We start from the raw sequence: 22,208 nt of genomic DNA on the forward strand, positions 1-22,208 counted from the left end.
TTTTTCTCTGTTGCCCTGTCATTTTCATTTTTCTGGTGTTCGTAATATTGGACCATCTGAAGGATAGCCGCAGGTTTGGAGGCCGCCCAACTACTCTCGCTGGCCTGTAGTTTCTGGGAGACCTCCGGTGACAAACCCTTAACATAATTCTGGACAAACAGATGTTGTCCGGTTGCAGTGGTCATGTCCTGGCCGCTGTAATCGGAGAACACCGTTTCAAACCAGGAGAAGTAGTCTGATACGTCCTCCTGGGGTTTCTGACGGCAAGCCGTTACTATCGACCAGTCCACTTTCTTTTCTGGAATCAGGGTTTTCAGTTTCTGTACGATTTTATCTGGGAGGTCTAAAATGGATTTCAAAGGCTTCTGTCCAGGTTCTCGTTGCCTATCTATGCCATCGAGTTGTGACCAGGTATGTCCAAACAGCTCATGGTGGTCGACTTTCCGAATTTGCTTCCACACATCAGCTGGCAGACATAACCCGAAAAACAAGTCGATGTCAGCCAGGGTCATAATCGTTGAACCTAGGGCTGTACCTAATTCAGTATAGAAGGCAGTGGGGTTTTTACGTAAATCAGGCAGAGATTTCCGGAACGTCAGAATATCTTGCCGATCCCATGGCTGGTAGACCCAGTTGTACACTACCCTCCCTCTTGCATCTTTGTGGTTGACGTCATCGTGAGTTCCTAGACCTCGTGGAGGAACCCAGTAAGGGGCAGCCTCTCTTATTGGCATCATGGCGCTAGCTCGCTCAGTTTGGGGTTCGGTTGTTACAGGTGTCGTGGGTTTAGCTTCCGATTCCTGTTCAGTGAGGTGGCGGAAAACCTCAAGCGTACGCGTAAGGAGGTCCGTCACATCACACTCGCCCTCATCCCCGATATCGACCTTCCTGTACAGAGTCGTTAGGCTCTCGGGGCCTATGCCTCGATATCGGTCCTCGTATGCATTCAAGACGTGGTAACACAGTCGTACGGCAAAATGTCGTCTGTGGCTCCCTGTATACGTGTTGAAAATGTCTGTGATGTGCTCTTCACTTTCCTTTCTTTCTACCAATGTTCTCACTACCTTGTCAATTCCTGCTCGCTCATCCTTGCTTAATCTGTTCGTTCTTATGGAATCTGCCTTCCGGGTCTCTGGGTCATCTAACACTGTCGCTTGTGCTGTATCTAATACAAGGGGTTCGGCCGGCACAGAGGCCACGGGGGCCGAAGCTCTGGTACTACTCTCGTCTGTGCTTGGGGGTGGTGGGTGCTGTGCTAAGGGTTGGGAAGGGGCATATGGAGGGGGCATGTAGATGATCGGAGGACCTAACAACAGATCATCGTTGGCTCGCTGTTTCAAGGGCAATTCAGGATAGAGCGTAGAGGGCGTTCTAACCGGACACTGGCTTGATGTTTCTACCTCTAGTTTCTGTTTGGCTTCCTCTCTTTCCTTAATCTCTTCTTCTAGTTTCTTAGCAGCTAGGTGGGCTGCCTTTCGCAGCTCTTTTCCCAACCTACTCTCATTTCTCTTTTTACGCTGTTCGGTTTCTTTGCGCCACATGCTGAGACTATCAAGCATAGTGGGCGTTGTCTTGTGTTTACCAAGGGCTGTTTCTAGCGCGCTTATTTTATCCTCATCGAAGGACCCTATCAGTGGCCACTGACTTTCTCGATCCTTTTTCGTATATTTATGCCACAGCTTGCTATAAGCTATAGCGATCAATCCATGCTTCATGAACATGTCCTTATTAGGGGTGCCTTCCAGTGGAGCCGGATGGTTCATCTCTAATAAGCGGTCCGGGCTAAACAGGCTACCAATCAGTGGGGAGAAGACAGGCATGACGGATTACAACGGGGACAAAAGTCTGCACTACCTATCTTATCACTGCGTGCAAAGACTAGACAGAATATTTCTATTCTTCGTTGTTTGCAGGCGGTGAATACCTCAAAAGAACCAATATTGAACAGTCAATGTTCGGTCAATCAAACAATCAATGGGGAGAATAAGTAGGCACGACGGGTTACAACGGGGACAAAAGTCTGCGTTACCTACCCTTTCACTACCTGCAAAGAGAGAACCTGTTCTTCCCTGTTTGCAGACAGAGAATCTCCAGAGAACAATCCGCGAACAACAGTTCGGGCCAAACAATCAATCAGTGGGGGAGGAAGATAGGCACAACGGATTACAACGGGGACAAAAGTCTGCGTTACCTATCCTTCACTGCTTGCAAAGAGAGAGAGCCTGTTGTTTCTCCGTTTGCAGACAGTGAATCTCCGCAAAAAATTTCCAAACAAATCAACAAAAAGTAATACTAGTATTTTCCAAACAATCAAACAATCATTTCGCAATTCGTCGTGTTTACACGACCTTACCCGGACCGCATGGACAGTTTCTTGTCTTCCGAATCCAGCGCCCGATCGTCCTCTATTCTTCGTGATCCTCGCGGCACTCCTGATGGTTCCCAGTTAGGACCGTAGATCACTCGAGAGAGGTCTGTTCAGAACCAGTGAAGTTCGGATGATCGGCTGTCAGACGAGGGTCTATCAGACAGGAGCTCTCCCGATCTGTCGTCAGGACCTCTCCCACTGGATCCACGAATCGCTGATGGGCCCCACGTTTGGGACGCCAATTGTAGAAAAAGGTAGTCGTTGACCTTTTTCAGAGTTGCCCGGCGTTAACCACCTCTATACCCACTCAAGTTACCAAACAAAGAGGCAGGCGCTGGAGACTGGAAGGCAGGAAACAGAAGTTTTATTCCAACGGAGCAGAACACATCAAATCAGATAACAGGGTATCTTCTTGAGGTGCTCTACCTGCATCTCTGAGGCCTGGCCTCTTATACACAAGTTTATTGCTTTATTGTGTGAAACACATCTCTGTCAATACTTTGATGTACGGAAAGACATCCTCGGAATCCCCCTTCAGGCCCGTTCCCACACACATTTACAGTTGGAGTCCCCACCCCGGTCACAACAGGTGATGATTATCGCGCAGCTGGACATTCCGCCGATTCACGAAATGTATGAGGTTGATCGGATCTCATAGGGTGGGGGCTTTGATCAACTCGAGGATCCTTTGATGGGGGAAGCTTCCTACTGTACAGGGGGCCAATAAACTGTATCCGCAGGGCCAGGTGGTGGCCTGGGAACGAGTAAGACAAATGGGCACACAGGAAAGGGGGTTTTATCAAAGGACCCGGGACCGTGAAAGGAATGAAGGGAGGTGTCGCGCTGAGAACAGGATGGGGTTCCGAGGCAGAGCTGCGCTGAAGAGGGGTTTATGACCCAAGGCATGTGAGAGCGGGGGCTGTCAGCGTGCGGGGGAGGCTTGCGAGGTCAGGAGAGAGAGAGAGAGACGCGCTGGCTATCAGCGATGGGCAGAGAGGCCATGGTACTCAAAATGGCTGCCGCTTATGCGCACGAATTGGCTCGAAAAGGGGGCAAGATGGCGCTGATAATGTTGACGCTGCAGCCTAAGTTTTAACAGCAAAGGATGAAAAACTATCTACATTAAAAATCTCTTGGTAATTCAGTTATTACAAAAGAAGATAGGGTATCTTATTTAAGGTGGAATACCTGTGGCAGCCTGGATCTGCCTAAGTCAGTAAAGTGTCCAGGCATCAACATTACCCAGTGGTCAATACATAGGGCATAGCTCCTATGTTTGCTGGAGTTTAGTATCCAAGCGTCTTTCCTTTTGACCTACCCAACACACCGGGTCTCGGAAAGACCAACATCACTAACAGGGTGGTGCCTCACTGTCCGCCATGAGGCTGACGCCGTGAGCAGTGGGTCCTGCGAACCTGTGTGCCTTCTGCATCCCAGGACGCTGATACCCAGACTAGGCCTGCCGCCCCAGCGCCCCAAGGCCGCACTGCTCACCTGCCGACACCGTAGTGTTAGAGAGGGCCCACCACATGCCAGGGCAAGCTCAAAGCCCAAGTCCTGCAAGCATTGCAGCCTCCAGAGACCATCACTGACCCCCACGATGCTGGGCCGCATTACTCCTTTCTCAATGACATACCACACCGGCGACTTTGTCACAGTAGGTCCAAAATGTGGAACCGTGTCCTGAGTCCTGAATGGCAGTGACCCCAAGTCCGTGGCAGCAGCCACAGCGCCAGACACACTTCAATCAGTGAGGCATAATTCCATATGGCAGGCCGTCATCAAGTGGTGCTGCTAACCCTGTTCAACGCAAGCCGTCGTCACATGGTGCCATTAACCCTGTTCAACGCAAGACGTCATTGCATGGTGCCACTAACCCTGTGTGCCATGAGTGACCGTCAGCCTCTGGCGGAACATCGCTGGGGGTCCACCTTCCACTGTCCTCCGAGACACTCGGCGGCAAGCTCCTTTTACATCTTCGGAAACCTGCTCTGCACTCGTGACCATACACCAGTCTCCCACAGGTCAGCATCTCGTGGCGGTGTGCCCGTGTCAGCTGCTGTGCATCCGGGGCCACTAACCCTGTGCGACTCAAGTCATCCCCTCTTGTTGTTCTGCCATTGCTTGTTTGAATTCCTGATGACTGTTGGAGTTTTTGTCAGCAGCAGCTACTACCTGAGGGGGATGTATGACGTTACCACGCATACTTTTACCACGCATACCATTACAACGCGGTATTTACAACGCATACCGTTACAACGCATAGCGCTTAGAGGTGCTGGATAGTGGTAAGTATAATTTTATATTCCAACTCCAGTCCCCGTGGACACTAGGGAAGGTGTTGGATATAAAATTATACTTATTCCCTATCCTAGAGCGCCCCCAGCGCAATGCGTTGTAATGGTATGCGTGGTAATGCCTGCGTTGTAGTGGTAGTGCGTGGTAAAAAATGCGTGCTAAACGTTGTATACCACCTGAGGGCTGGCTTACACCCCACACAAAGCCACCAAAGGCATCACTGGATTAGTGGGCCTGCCATTACATCCTGCCAAACCAGGTATTGACTCTTTTCTCCCTGCTCTATCACAGGTGATTAAGGACATGCTCCCTGCCCTTGGATGATGACACCCCTCCGAGACCCGAACATACCCACCCTGAGTCAGTACAATGTGGCCCACATACGCACCAGGGGCATGGTTGAATGCACATTTGGGGTGTTGAAGTCACGTTTCAGGTGCCTGGATGGCACACGTGGAAAGCTCCTGTACAGCCCGGAGATTGGGTGCAAGTTGATCGTTGCATGTTGTGTGTTGCACAACATCTGTGTACGCGCCAATGCACCATGGATCCCAGTTCCAGAAGTACTAGACAATGATGGAGGCGATGGGGCAGGTAATCCACATCCCACTGCAGCTGCAGGAGGAATGGCCCCTAGGAACACCATCATTGACAATGACTTCTCATGAGCACATGACATTGTGGCCGTCCCTGGCAATCATGGAACAGTACAAAATGTTCAAAAAAACATTAGGTGTGAACAATATATATTTGCAAGTTACAGGTTTTACTTGTACATTGTGATGTCACAGTTTCCTGCTGTGCCAGATGTGTTTTGCCATGTCGTGCACGTTTGCGGCATCAGTGGTGTTCTGTGTTCTGTTGTGGAGGTATTGCTGTTTGTACCAGGATGTTGTCAATGTCGAGGTGCACTCCTACTTATGTGCGTATTCTGCACGGTGGTTGATTCGCTCCTGCGGTTCTGATTTGTCTGCCACTGGTCCCTTTCATGCGATGTGCCTGTCAGTTCTGTGCTTCTACAGCGCTGAGATGTGGCAGACTGATACCCATTGCAAAAAAAAAAAAAAACATCTTGTATTGTTGGAGAAGCACTTCCCCAGCAGCCTGGCATGATAAGTAAAAAAAGGAACCCCTCCGGTGCCAGTGCCAAAGGGATTTCCTGATCAAGACAATGGCGCCTAAGAGATTAACAATACTGCAGCATGACAGATGTACCTGTAATAGAAGTGAACCCATATATACATGTGTATATAATGTTGGCCTTCAACCATTCAGTGGAGTTTATACTACATCTTCTGCCTTGCATCACATTTTATGGCCCACTATTCAGGCCACATTGTGTATTAATGCTTTTCTTTATTCTAATGTGTTTAATTTGTCAAAAATCAATACAAAGATTTTTTTTAAACAATGCAGCATTTTATTTTAAATGTGTTCTACATTTTAAAACAAACTTTAAATCAATTTACAGTTATATTTATGTTAAAAATGATGTTTACTTTTTTTATCTTTAATAAACTTTTAGAGTTTCCTATATACTTAACCATAGGCGCATCTCCACCCCAGTGAGGAAGATCTCAACCTACATGATAAAGTGAGTAACTTGTAAATTAGGAAACATCCACAAGTTTTAGGAGGTGGAATCATCTAGTAACTTTACACTCATTAATGGTGAATTAGCCTAAAGTAGGACATTTACTACAACGTGTAACAGTGCACCTACACATATAGAGATACTCATGTGTAAGTTTGCCTTTGTGATTTGCCCCCCAAATCTCTTCCACGGGCTCCAATGTCAAACAATCTAGATAAAATGATGATGTGATCCAGTCTGTCAAAACCATCTAATAAAACAATTTACAACATTGCTCCATTTCCACCCTTGTCCGTAGGCAAAACAACACGCTCAGTTCTGAAAACTATTTCCTAAATATTATTGAATTTCATGAATTCTGATAACTATCTCTACAACTTTATTGAAAAAAGCAGAGAAATAGTACAATAGTTAGATAGGGTTTCAGAATCAAAATCTGTTTTATGTAGAGGTTTTACAATAGCTGTGTCCAACTCTTTGGAATATCACCCTGTTCTAGAGTGGTAGTAAACACGTTAAAAATAGATTTATCCAGCTGGCAGGATGCAAGAGATCCCTCCAAAGGTCCCACAGCATGCACTGAGCAGACTGGCAAGAGTAGATGATTGTCAGGAATTATTTTGAACTGAATCAATTCACTGGAGGGAACAACGAGCGCCTGCAAATCTGACAGTTGATTTGGTTTAGGTATATTCTCAGCTCCTATGTCCTTTTTAATATTTTATATATTATTCTCAAAATGAGTAGCCAGCAGACATTTCGTGCTTAGCTATGAAACAGAGCGATACAAAAGGGGATGATGGACGGAGCGTTTGAACAAATCAAACACTCACCCCCAGTCAACTGATCTGGGTTTAATCCATCACCATTCTTTAGTTCACCCAGCCACCCCAGTTCAGACATTGCTATATGCAAATCAGTCTGACCCTGTGCCTCATGGGAACAGTGCAGCCCGGACTGCCAAGCCATGTCTTCCCTGGACCGGAAACAAGCATCCTGGGACCGGTTTCGGATTCATAATCCTCATAAGCCAGGCTATCTTGAATCCAGTGGCCAAGTGAACAAGGGACTCACGTCTGATCATACCCTGCCACACTTAGGGCGAACAAAGCGATACGAAAGGGGATGATGGACGGAGCGTTTGAACAAATCAAACACTCACCCCCAGTCAACTGATCTGGGTTTAATCCATCACCATTCTTTAGTTCACTCAGCCACCCTAGTTCAGACATGGCTATATGCAAATCAGTCTGACCCTGTGCCTCATGGGAACTGTCCATCCCGAACTGCCAAGCCATGTCTTCCCTGGACCGGAAACAAGCATCCTGGGACCGGTTTCGGATTCATAATCCTCATCAGCCAGGCTATCTTGAATCCAGTGGCGAAATGAACAAGGGACTCACGTCTGAGCATATGAAACAGGGAATGTGATGAGAGTTACTGATGGAATCATTGCTTAAAGAGGGGAACGCAAGACATCTGTTTGAGAAGTGAGACATATTCAAGGAGCACACTATACAACAAACTATGGTCACATATTATGGACTGCACAATTAGCAGATGCACACTCAACACCAAAAAGTCAGTTGGTGTTAGAGCCTTTGGTGAGTAGGTGGAGGTAGAAGACCAAAGGGGAGGGTTGACATGAGCTTTTTTGAGGTAATATCTGAACTCCAGTTGGAGAGATTGTACATAGATTTCCATTCAAAGTGTTTCAGGTAAGTGGTACAAGTATTTCAAAGAGCTGAATAAGAGGACACACAAGGAAATGTTTTTAAGGCAAGATTTGCTAAGGAAATTATGCATGGGATATTGTGCCGTCTTATTAGGTGGGAACAATACTTGCGGACAGCTTCATGCTAGGTTGTAAACATGAGTATTGAAAATGTGTACTGAATAATGTGCTTGGCCAAGAAGAGTCCAGCCTGTAAGCGTCTAGGGCTCTCCTTATGACAGGCGCACTGTTTGAGCTGATATTTATGACACACAATAAAACTAAACACCGCTAGGTCATAATTTACCCCGTTGAAAAATCACTCTCAACTATGAGATTGGCCTCGATAAAGGGGAATAACGAGCAGATGTTGGTGATTAATGCGCCAAAATCCACATTTAGGGCGCGAATCCGATCCGGGTCAGAAAGCCTTCCAAGAGCCGTCCATAGCCTTACCTTACCACCGACTCGGTCCGAAGCCGAACCGTCCGTACCAGGAAGTACGATGCCCAAATGTGTCCGGTTGCCGACCGAGCAGTAGGCTCCGAAAGAAGTAACTGTTTCCGTACGAGCCGGAACCCTAAGTGCTGAATTAGACTCATCCGGAGACATGTAAACAGCAGCTTCCGGCTGGGCAAGTACGATGCGCACTTCCTAAGCGCCGAACGGTTCGCCACTGACGGCACGTCTCAGCATCCGGAACAGGAGTCTCTTTGCATCGTTTCATGCCACAACACGAACAGCTGCACGAGACGAACCAAGCATGTATCCGATTGCGCATGTGATCCCTGAACTGTACGTCTATGACCAAATGAACAACAGGAATCAATGCGTACCCCACAGAAGGCAAGTACAACACCCATAGGGGGTAGATAGCCATAACTACCAGCAATCAAAACCAATGGGGGGTGCTCCTCATTACCAGCAGTGTTTAGCCCATATGGGGTTGATGCCTATAACTATCAGCATACTCTACCTGCATGGGGTGAGTGCCCATCACTACCAGCATTCACCAGTGTAGTGTAGTTCCTATATTCCCAATAGGCTCTGCGCATTGGGATAACATAAACAGCAGTGTAGACGTAGGACTGAGGTCATCTAGGTCTCTACTGACTATGTTAGACTTAATTAGTTTTTGCCACCTAGCTCCAGAGTCGTGTGAAAACAATAAACAGCTATTTCACTCAGTCAATTGTGCATGCTTTATTTTCACCAGGGTGCAGAGAAATAGAAAGACGGGCGTTTTTAATAAAAGGTGTTATTTTATTGAGCAATCTTCTTTCTCATGCAAGAGAAATGAATTACCACAATTGCAATACTTATCATGAAGGAAAGTGCGTACAGTAAAAGGAGTATTATAAAATAATACTGTAAAAGCATTGATATGGTTTCTTAGCCATATGATACTTTAAAAAGGATAAAATATTTACATACATAAAAACATTGACTAACGAACTCAACTGGTTCTTCTAAGATACGCCTACCCCGGTGTACCTGACCTAAGCCTAATACGTGGGAAGGAGTAAGTAAGTTGCAGTTTTAAGTTAAGTTGGGTTTTTTGCCAAGAATCTGAATCAAGAATTCTCTCTAGGGTTTGAATCAGCTCTGTACCTAGGTTATAGAATGAAGGAGGTCTTGTATCTCGTTTCTCAGGACTCGATCTCCCAGTAACCCGCAAAGGTGACTGGAAACACCGGAGCTGGATTTCTCGGCGTGAGAAAAGGCAGCTTCTCCAGTGTGTCAAAGGGGAGGGGCGGCTTCCTTCGGCTCTCGCATCAGCTGGGCTTTGGATAAGTAGATAGCCACTCTGCTCCACACCACCGTGTGTTTGCTTAAGGCAAGTGTTGGTATATTTATACCTTGAAGGTGCCGTGTTTGACGTAAGGTTGGACATAAGACGTAAATAAAAGATGTCACTAAGAACTGACTGTTCCTTTAGTGCTCGCAGGAGTGCAATGACAAATCAAAACAAAGTTACGGGGAATTCCCAGGTTGCTGAAGGTTTGGTGTGTCGAAAAACTTGTTGTGCTCTCTAGGAATCTAAGGAAGTAGCCTTGCCGTATTTGGGCTGCGTGGGCTATTACTGAATATGGGCAAGATTCGTATGTCTTCATTAGGACATGATTTATCATAACCGCATGAAGGCACGAATCAGGAATATTTAATTAGAGTCCTAGATACATTCACAACACCCACTCCACGTATAATGTTCATCATTACTAAATACTAAGCAATATATAAACATATAGGTATGCATGTGTTTTCTTACCCACCCCAAAATACAATGAAATGCATTTGAAATGGTATAGATACACGAAATGAGTATTATACTGTACGCTTTCAAGCAGAGTTATCATTCAGGAAATGCAAATATGAATATAGGCTGAATGAATTGCAGAAATTACATTTATGAAATGGCTCTGAATACAGAAAGAAAAAAAGGTTGAGACCATTTCATCACCAAGCTATATAAGATTGTACATATGCTTTAAGCTTTAAGCAGAGTACCATGTGCCAAAAAATGGTAAATATTTTGGAAATTAGGGTAAAATAATTTTGTTCTCGGGAACGGAGAAAAAAATAGTGTCACTGTCTTTTTGGAGTTGTTTATCAAAAACGGAAGGACGAATTCAGAGTTCAGGGAACGCTGTGAGCTCGATTTTTCAAATATTATTCTCGTTGTTAGGGGAGAACATTACTTCTGATAGGCCGGTAAAAAATGTGTCTACAACAGTAGGTGAAAGTTGGGCCAACTCTGAAAAGGTGGAAATAGTCCATATGTGCGATGCATTGCCATCGTCGATGTCAGGATCAGCAATGTTCACAGAAGGTTGTACCTGTGTTGGTGCCGCTTTCATCTCGTACCTCACCGCCACTTAATCCTAATGGTGAAGTCTCAACGAATGCTGTCATCAGAATAGGTAGCCGCTGGGGACAACACGTTGCATGAGTCGTTACTGGACAAAGCAAAATGTCTATATCCATTGGTACTGCTGATGGTAGTGTAAGACAAACGTCCAAAAGGCATTCTTCTCCGCATAGCAGACATCGAAGCACAGGTAAGATGCAATTTTGCCAAATTGGTCTGAATAAAAGAAACCAGGTAGTATTCAGATCTCTCCTAGCCAGGCCAATCCGAGCACCTTAGTGATACGGTCTCAATATCGTATTGCTAGGATTGTTCCTTCCATTGTTGCCAGAGGTTTGTCTGTGTTTTGGCTTGCCATATCGGAGCAGGAGGAACAAAAATAAAATTCCTGCTACGAGTCAAGGCCACCGAAGAGCGAATGCACAAAATTCGGGAAGATGCCAAGAACTCCACCTCCAGGCCGTAAGCTCCGCCCCCAAGCCGGAAACTCCGCCTCCGGGCTAGAATTTACGGCCCGAGTGCAGACGTAAAGTTAGTAGTCTTAAATTTATTCTGTGAATCCCGAAAGTAGTAAGTTCATTCTGTGAATCCCGAAAGTAGTAAGTTCACTTTGTGAATCCTGAAAGTAGTAAGTGCATTCTGTGAATACCAAATAGTAGTAAGTTTAGGATTTAGTCTTAAGTTCATTCTGTGAATCGGGCCCTGCAACTTTTTTTTGTTTCATTCAAGTCCTGTAAAACAGCCAAACGATCTTTGATAGCAAAGGTTTTTTCTTCTACCACTGAAGTATGACAGTCTAAGTCCTGATTCTCATTCTAGTGCCGAACAATAGTTCGTATGGAGTGAAACCTTTTAGAGAATTTCTTGGCAGATTGTTAAGACTACGTTGGACACTTGTTAGATGTTTGAACCACCCATCACCTGAACCTAATACCCTCGCCGTTATAGATTGCTTTATGTCATGGTTTTTTCTTTCCAAAACCGCATTTCCCTCAGGATGGAAGGGAGAAGAGTACCGCAATGCAATGCCCATGCTGTTCATGGCCTCTTTGTAAGCTTGAGAGCTAAACGCAGGACCCTGATCAGAATGTAGCATGCCAATTGCGTATGTGCCGATAAAGACTCACAAATCTTTTATAACAGTTCTGGCGTCAGCCGAGTGCTGGGGCCACATCTTTAGTGAATCTAGTCTTAATAATTATGGGACCGCATTTGTCCGGTCGGACGTCTGCGCATAGATAGCATGATGCTGCCTAATAGTGGTGTCTGGGCTGGTGCCTGGTCCGGTTCACAACTGCGATCTCTGTTGCAGTCCTCACAATTTATTGCAAAATTGTAAATTTCTACGCTCATCCCCGGCCACCAATATTGTGATTGTAATTCTATCAGAGATTTTAAGATCTCTTGGTGCCTCAGACCCAATCCCATGTGTGCTTCTTGTATGAAGAAGATTCTCCGGTTCGTGTTTGGAATTTCTCTATCCCCCACTCCAGGGATTCGAGCAAACGGAACGAAGTTCGCATCAATTATGTATGTATTATTGAGTGGATAGTTGAGAGGTTATGCCGCATTGTCGCCTTTTAATGAGGCTTTCACTGTCAGCATGGTTTCTCCATCTATTTGTTTTTCTGAATGCTTTTTAGTGGCTACGGAAGCCGGTTGACCAGCTGCCGCTGTGGCTCTATCAGCCAATGAATTCCTTGCAACGTGAACGCCATCACGTCGATGAGTCAGTCAGTGTATGTATCTCGTGAGTCTTTTGTAGTTCTTTCTTGCAAAAGAACTACTTGTTCCCAAAGTGTTTTATGCTTTATTGTGGCACCTGTGTCATCTTTGTAACTGTTTTGAATCCAAGTCTGAAGGCTCTTATTGTAAGACTGGACGCAGTAATGTGAATCGCACACTATTAGTGTGGAGAATTCACGATCGGCATTTTCAAGCGCCATCTTTAGGGATCTTATTTCAGCTCGCTGAGCTGTACAGTTTCTGAATGATTCTGTTTTAGTGACCATTGGTCTAAATTTACCTAAGCGCCAACGACCTTTAACAATCGCGCACGCGTTGTTGTGAATTTGCTTTTCCACAACAAAATGTTGTGCAAATCTGTCTGTGTAGATTACACAGGTGTATTGTTCTAGAGGCATGATTTCAGTCGGCAGAGGATATTCATATTTGTATTCCATATTTTCTAGTTTTTTTCATTTTCGGATCAAAATAGTGTTTCACGTCTTCTGCAGTAAGAGAATTTTCCCATTGTATCCCTTTCGGATCTAATGCCACAGCATTTAGATTGCGTGGGCTTTTCAATGCCTCAATGGCTGATTCTGCTGTAAAAACAGTTATCCTCTTGCATTGGGCTAGGGCTCTTTCTCTTGCTACAGCAGTTTGAACCGCTGTCAGAATTTTTTCTGTCAAACTGAATTTCATTTCAGCTTGAGTGTACAAATGTGATTTGTAAGCTGTTGGTACCGTTTCTCCCTTATTAGAGGTCAGGTATGTGAATCCGCATCTTTCAGGAATGACTCGGATTACCAGATTGCGTTCGTTTGCGCATGTTTGCAGTTTTGTTTTAGTTAACATGTCTGTATGTAATGATCTCAAAATTTCTGTGTGTTCTTGAGTCCAATTATTTGGTTTGAAATCAGGTTTTATTAATTCGTAGAGAGGTTTAACCGTCTCTGCATAATTTAGAATGTATGTTCTTCCGAAATTCAGGAAACCTAGTATTGATTGTAAATTCTTCAGCGTTTTAGGTGCTTGGAGTACTGCACATTTCTCTAGGAAATTGTCTGCTAGGCTTTTGCCTTCACTTGATAATTCATGTCCTAAAAATAGGACAGTTAGATTAGCTATTCTTGACTTTTTAAAGTTGAATTTGTAACCTTCCGATGCGAACCCAAGTATTATGGTGTTCACTCTTTTCAAGTGAGTCTCAGGGTCATCGTCTGTAAGATAGATGTCATCGACATAGGATAATGCCTCATCATCATACATTTGTAGTTATCTGTTACCCTTCTGAGAATAATCCTGGGCTTTTCTTGAATCTCTGTGGGAGTCTGCAAAATTGTTTTTGCGACCCCATTATTGAGAAAGCGGTCAAATACCTGCTTTCAGGTGCAATGTTTTGACAGAAGAATCCATTAGAGATATCTAATGCCGTTTTATATTTTTTGCACACGATGCTATTCATTAGTGCTGCCTGTGAGAGTTTTGGACTGCAAAAGTTTTACAGCAGGAGTTTAAATGTCTGTAGTCCAAAACTAGACGATATGAATCATCTGGCTTGGAGACAGGAAACAAAGGATTGGTCATTTGTGAGGTGCATGTTTTAATCACCCCTTTATATTCAAGTTGATCTAAGATTTCCCTGACTTGCTTTTTAGCTTCTTGTTTTACTGGGTACTGCCTTTGTGCAGTAGGTTGATTTTTTAACTGGATTTTGTGGTGAGGAGAGTCCTCTCCCATCCTACATGATTTTTATATAAAGCAGAAGCTTGGGCCACTGCCCATTTTGTTGCAAATGTATATTTTTTATGAATCAGGACATGATTTGACAAGGCACGCATAATCATTTCTTTGCCATGAGGGCACTCCCTGATAAACGCCAGTCTTTTTCAGCTAACAGGATATCATAGCCTTTAGAAAGATTCTCCCAAAACAGACCTTTTATTTTCCTAGTTTTATCTCCATCTATACGTAATGTTATTTCATATAGTTTATGGGGCACGCTAACTCGCGTGTCTGCAGTTTCCACCTGAATGTATTCATTCGTGTCCACTGTCTCCAGAAGATTCATCAGGATCTTGCGAGCTATGGTCACTTCTGCTGCGCTGTCTAACATTGTCTGGGCCCAGTCTTCGTTTTTCAGTTGTGTCCTCAGGATTCTCGGCATGTTTAATTTGAATACTTGCTACCTTCTTTCTGGGAAATTGTGATTTTTTACTTTGATGAGCAGGTGCTTTGTCTTTGGACTTGACGTGCTCTTCCTTGTGTTCTGACCGTCCTCTTCTTTCTGATTTCTGTGAGGTAGTCTGAAAAGATCGAGAGGGACGTGTATCAATATCTTGATATCTGTCAGGTTTTCTTAATTTATCCCTATCTCTAAGGTTATATCTTTTCTCAGAGGGCTTCCTTTGGGGAGACTTGTCCCCTCCTCCTGGAGATTTATTTCTTCGTTGGGGAGACCTTCCTCTGGACTGAAATTGTTTTTCTCTGGGAGTAGTTTGTTTATTACCCTCCCATTTCTTCTTTTGAGAATTGAGATTGTTTTTAATAACGTTTTTTTCAGGATTTTCAATTAGTTGGTCTAATCGGTATATTGTCCTGTCAAGTGTAATTTGAACTAAATCTCTATATGCTTTTGTTAATTCCTTTATTTTAACTAAGAGTTCTTCGTTTGACATTGTTTCAATGTCTGGGTGTGGTGTGTAGCTGGCGAGAACCGGCCACGTGGCTCCTGGTCTTCCTAGTGGACCGAGCCTGGTAATGTAATTTTGATGTTTTAGGGCGCCATTAAATAAGAGTAGGTGCTCTTGGTATGTTAGTGGAATTTCAATTTCCTCGAAAGGAGAGTATTCCTCTGGAGATTCCGCTACTTTATAGTAGTGGAACTCACGTGTCACAGTATGTGCTGCTGGAAAAGTTATCCAGGAATAGAATACCTCTGTCTGCCGATACCCATGTGCCCCTACCACAAATACAACTGTACCACCTCTTGCTGATACCCTATTTTCTATTAGTTTTATAGTTATGGTTTTTCTTATATTGGCCGGGATGAGTATTGCATCCTGGTCATCTTCATTAAACCCTGTAAGGTCTATACCCGGTTGATTCGCATTTACTGCGGTTTCATCGGTGTCGTTATTGTCACCGTGATTTGACATTGTTTAATGAAAGTTTTTTTGCAGAGCAGTTTTGAGGAAACAAAGAATAGGTGCACAATATTTTGGAACACTGTATCCTTCAACGTTGACTACACCGTAAACTAATACATAGAATTCTCATCCTACTAATTTTCGGCGGATATCAACCTTTCACCCACTCCAGACGTCTATTGGAGTTTTTACGAGAGAAAGGGGTCTGTGTGAAAAGCACGACTGAGTTACGCTAGTATCTTGCGTTAGATTATCGCCTTACCAAACGTTGGGCGCCATGTAGTGTAGTTCCTATATTCCCAATAGGCTCTGCGCATTGGAATAACATAAACAGCAGTGTAAACGTAGGACTGAGGTCATCTAGGTCTCTACTGACTATGTTAGACTTAATTAGTTTTTGCCAGCTAGCGCAGAGGTCACTAGAAACTTTCTTGAATGAATAGGGAGGGGTTAACTTCCCTGATTTAGACAAGAAGGGATTAGCTTCTGACAACCATATAACATGACAACTTTAGTCCCCCAGAATAAGGAGTGTATCTCCAAAGTTGTGTGAAAACAATAGACAGCTATTTCAATCGTGCATGCTTTAATTTCACCAGGGTGCAGAGAAATAGAAAGACGGGCATTTTCAATAAAAGGTGTTATTTTATTGAGCAGTCTTCTTTCTCATGCAAGAGAAATGAATTACCACAATTGCAATACTTATCATGAAGTAAAGTGCGTACAGTAAAAGGAGTATTATAAAATAATACTGTAAAAGCATTGATATGGTTTCTTAGCCATATAATACTTTAAAAAGGATAAAATATTTACATACATAAAAACATTGACTAACGAACTCAACAGGTGCTTCTAAGATACACCTACCCTGGTGTACCTGACCTAAGCCTAATACGTGGGAAGGAGTAAGTAAGTTGCAGTTTTAAGTTAAGTTGGGTTTTTTGCCACGAATCTGAATCAAGAATTCTCTCTAAGGTTTGAATCAGCTCCGTACCTTGGTTATAGAATGAAGGAGGTCTTGTATCTCGTTTCTCAGGACTCGATCTCCCAGTAACCTGCAAAGGTGACTGGAAACACCGGAGCTGGATTTCTCTGCGTGAGAAAAGGCAGCTTCTCCAGTGTGTCAAAGGGGAGGGGCGGCTTCCTTCGACTCTCGCATCAGCTGGGCTTCGGATAAGTAGATAGCCGCTCTGCTCCACACCACCGTGTGTTTGCTTAAGGCAAGTGTTGGTATATTTATACCTGGAAGGTGCCGTGTTTGACGTAAGGTTGGACATAAGACGTCAATAAAAGATGTCACTAAGAACTGACTGTTCCTTTAGTGCTCGCAGGAGTTCAATGACAAATCAAAACAAAGTTATGGGGAATTCCCAGGTTGCTGAAGGTTTGGTGTGTCGAAAGTACTCGTTGTGCTCTCTAGGAATCTAAGGAAGTAGCCTTGCCGTATTTGGGCTGCGTGGGCTATTACTGAATATGGGCAAGATTCGTATGTCTTCATTAGGACATGATTTATCATAACCGCATGAGGGCACGAATCAGGAATTTTTAATTAGGGTCCTAGATACATTCACAACACCAGCACATAGGGGGTGGATGCCCAGTCATTAACCCTTAGGGGGGTATGCCTATCACGACCAGCAGTCCCACCCATATGTCTTGTAGGCTAAACACCCCTCACCCTACCATCATGCCAAGATTGTGTATTGTGTGTGAAGTCCCTGCAACAGTGGCACCGTAAGGGAACACATTATGCAACTCACATCACATCTATGAGAAAAAGGTGGAAGTAGGGTCAAAGACACCACCAACAGTGGTTCATAGTGCCAATAGGGCTTAATTCCTCCCACTCCACTTTGAACAAAGGATGATTCAGGCATCCAAAAATCCATGCATAACGTGAGCATAGCATCAATTGTGCAAAACCCCACCCCACCTCAGGGATCCAAACATGAGTGCCTGTACAAAAATTGACAGCCAATGCACCTCTGCATGTCAGATTCCTGGTTGTAACACCACAAGCAGTGTAGTGGCTAAGTAGTGGGTGTGTTGCAAACAAACACAGATCTGTGGAGTGGACGTGACCTGCATTGGCTAACATCCCTCTCACATGTGCAGAGTAGCAGTGCACATGGGGGCAGACAAAGCCTCCAATGTACAATTACACAATATAGGTAGTGCTCACAAGAATGCATACACACATATGCACACAAACAGACACACATACCAAGGAATCCTGTGTAGATTGCAGCCATCAGGTGATCAGGACCCATACCAAAGCAGCAATGGAACCTAATAACCATGAAGAATGCGCCGATTGATGAGGTAGAAGTCCCAGGGACAGTACGGCAAAACTTACTCCCAACTTGCAGGCATTTTCCAGTAAAGCCATACCAATGCATGGGTGCAGGTGCACAACAACAACTAGCCAGCCACACACTGCAAAATGAACACCACATGTGTGTGTGTTTCAGTGTACCCAGGCTAGTACGACACACATCCTGTCGTGTTTAACTCAAAACAGATATATATGTACACACTGCCATGGAGAAGTCACACAGGGCCTGGTTACCTCCATGTGTGCAATCAGCCATTGTGACATTAGTGGTCACACAACACAGTCATGTGACATAAGCTTGGCTGCACAGCAAGAAACAGTAAGAGAGAGACCCACTACATCAATACCCACAAGAAGAACACAGTGCTGCGACAGTAGCCTGTATGATGAGACCTCTGCATTGACAAATTAGGATGTACACCCTACTGTTGAGCACAGTCACATGTGCCACTGTGGCATGCATTGACAGCCAAACTGCCATCACACTCACTCTGAAAACTAAATGGCCACGGACTGTGATGACAGCCCTCTATGTATGTAGGGTCCTAGACATGAGAACACTCACATATGCCACTCCAAATGCCACACACCTTGATCTGCACCAATGAGCAGCATCCAATACCACATGGACTGCTGACATTGCACATGCACCAATGACAATCCCAGGGGTCCAGGGGTATCTAAGGTGTACAAACACATCACACATGGACAGGCAACATCCCTTGCAAGTGACTCATACACCGTATATTATGAGGTATATGTGCATGACGTGACAGTTATCTGACACATCGGGATCCTTTTTAGCAGTAACCGAACAATGGAGAGCACATGGATACCCACAAATAGCACATTATCACATCATCAGACATTGAAGGCTAGGTTCTGATGAGTGTGAGCACTCACACACACATACAAGTTACCCAGTCACATGAAGCCACCACAATGTGAAAACACCAGATTTTTGTAACACCAAAGTTCAGGGCTGAATTCTGATTATGTCCGATGTGAGTTTGCACACCTGCCATGGCCAGTATATCACACACCCACACCGATGACTCCCATATGAGCCATATTTACCATGCACCCACATTCCAGGGAACATAGGCCTAAGACCTACGGCAAACACAGGCAACTCAGCAAGCATCACAGTCAGAATCAACTGCAGGGAATGTCGGCTGTGTTGAAAAAAACACGGTAACCCACTGAGACATGCACACAGAACACTACACATGGGCCCAGTTAATGACACAGGATTGCAGACTGCCCTGAGGGGACTCCACTCATGTGTAACCTCAGCTGTGCCAACAGTCTTCTGTGCAGGGACAAGTCATGTTAGAGTAGGATCAGTACAAAAAAGACCTAGACTATGTAGGCACTTCTAATTTTATCCTTTTCGGATACACCATTTATTGCATTTATCATTACAAAACTTACTCCCCTTCCATTATTTATCGGGTAGTTGGTATATCATGGACTTGTGCCTCGTTTGAACAATCGCCCGATTCCCAGAAAGTAAAATTCAGTTGTGAGACAACACAAAACACACACTTAAATATCAAGCTGTGATGTGTGAAAACTGAAAAAAAGTGTGTGAGAGCAAAATGGCACCTCACGGGCGCACCACCAACGGGAACCTGGCAGGTACTCACAAGGATTGCCCTGTTCTCATCATTGGCACCATAGAGCTCAAAGAAAAGAAAATGTGTCCAAGAAACACAAAATAAGAATAGTTTTGTGAGAGTATGCAGTGAAGGAAGACCACAAATTAACCAAAAAAGTGTCAAACAACATATAAAACCACACTGCAACACAGATATGCAATTTTATTCTGTCTCTTGTGTTGGGTGTGGAGGTTAAAAAGGAAGTAGTTATGGTTACTAACTATCCAACCAATACTACTTTACTTGCCGACATGTTTCATTGCCAACGGAATTTTTGGCAATTTCTTCAGGGCGTCATATATATTAAGGCCACTGCATATGGACAAATTAGTCTTCACAACTGAAAAGACATAAAAACACTTTTGTATCAAACCTGCTGGGGGAGAGTGAACCACCTCAAGCCATTCGCATATAACTTAAGTTAATTACCCTCACTCGGCCATCAGTACTCGTACCAGCCGAGTGGGTAGGGTTCTCATAAAACTGCAACCGCAAATGTATGTTACTTTTCCTTCCCCTTCATTTTTCTGCGTGGAGAAATAACACAAGGTGAAACGAATGTATCCGGTGCACCCTGTCTTTTTTCTCGTAATGTAAAAGAGTGGTCACCCAAACCGTACTTTCTCCACTCTTTTAAATGGATAAACTCCAAACACTCACTGGCTGTCCCATACCTGACAACCCATCCAACTCGCACAAACTGTGTCATTATATGGCTACCATGTCCTTTAAGCTCGATAGTTCAAATACCAATAATTATATCAATAAAGGAGGTGTCAATTTGCAGACTCTGTGCACTATCTTCAGTTACCCGTGTTCTGTATCTGTTATGTCGGCATATCCCCCCCTCGCGAGTGAATATCACCCGACTAACTCAGAATCATTCTTTTAGTCTCGAAATATGCCCAGCTATTATCCACAAGTCGTAAAATAATCCCGGAGCCCTTACTCCTTACTGGCAACGTATCAGCCCATGCTCGTTTCCAACAAAACTACGCTTGTATATTTCCTAAGCAGCGTCTTATCGCGATAAGACGCGGCCGCCATTTTGGATTGGGCAACAATCCATTGTAATCAATGTGGATGGAACAAGCGAGAAAAAAATCTCGCGGGATCTCGATATTACACTCCATATTTCTAAATACCTTTATTAGTCATTGCAATGTGCTCCGGTGGATTAGAAATTACAGTATACACAGATTCATTTCAAAATATATCTCAGATAATGTCAGCCGGGGCCTTTTATTTCCCAAAAGGTGACAAATATCGATCTGCATCATATTTTTGATGTTTTAATCATATTGTGTTTCATCAATAAACAAACTCAACATGAGCAATGTTTTCATCAAGAGAAATAATGCTCATTAATTTTATTGTTTGTTTATTCAATAAGTCCACACCGACATGTGCGATATTTTGTAGCACTGTACCGTGGACAATTATCCCTGTGTGACGTGGGGAAGAATCAATCGGTGTATCTTGAACTCATATCTCCTTACCATCCCAACAAGGAATATCGAAATCAATTTCATGTACAGTCCAGGTCTGCAGGTGAAAACTCATACAAATGCCAAAGGAACATCTTCCTGACCGGTTCAATGTACTTTATTCCATTCTAGTAAGTCATTCAAACCGAATTTATCAGTTTTTTCTTGAAAAATCCATTTAGCCTCTCTCGTAATTAGCCCCCGCTCAACTGTACTTGCATCACATATAACCTTTTCCAACACCAACTACTTAAATGAGTGTTTATTGCTGTGGCAGTGTTGACCAATTTTGCAGTCAGTTTTCCAGATTGTATGGTGCTTAAATACTCCTGAATGCGAGTCTTTATTTTCCGTGTGGTGAGCCCTATGTATTGTAATCCACAGTCACAGTCCAGTCTGTATACCACGTTCGTGGCCTGTGAGGCTGACAATGTGAAACAACATCACTACACATGCCCCATGTTCCCAAACAGACAGTTATACACACATGTTTTAATTTGCAGGGCATACCATGTATACAGGTATTGCAAGTATAGTAATGTCCAGTTGTCCTCTGTGCAAGCCAAATAAACGACATGGCAGTACTGGCAGACCGATGGCCTCAGGGTGGACAGTCACTCACTGCTCAGACTGGACACTGTGAGGCACAGAGTTGCACAGGATGTGTACCTGCACGGGTAGACCTATCACATGGCCCACTCCACTCACACACCCTCACCAGCCTCTCCCTAGATTGCATGAGCCACATTGATTAGTGAATACTGCCAACAACAAAATATCAATTGAGTCAGCATATTTGCTACCAGAGGGGTGGAGGTTTACAGGTGTTAGCTTATCAGCTGCAAACAAAATTACTGCTCTGTATCTGCAACACAGCTGATGAGGAGAGCTTGGGTCTGGGGTACTGCAGCTGTGGTGCAACTCTCCACCAACTATCTCACTGCAATGTTTTGGCAATTTCTATTTTGCAGACCACCATGAGGCCCTCCTGCAGATTGCTACCCTTAC

This window comes from Lissotriton vulgaris, chromosome 4_1 (genome assembly GCF_964263255.1).
Source record: "Lissotriton vulgaris chromosome 4_1, aLisVul1.2, whole genome shotgun sequence".
Taxonomy (NCBI): Eukaryota; Metazoa; Chordata; class Amphibia; order Caudata; family Salamandridae; genus Lissotriton; species Lissotriton vulgaris.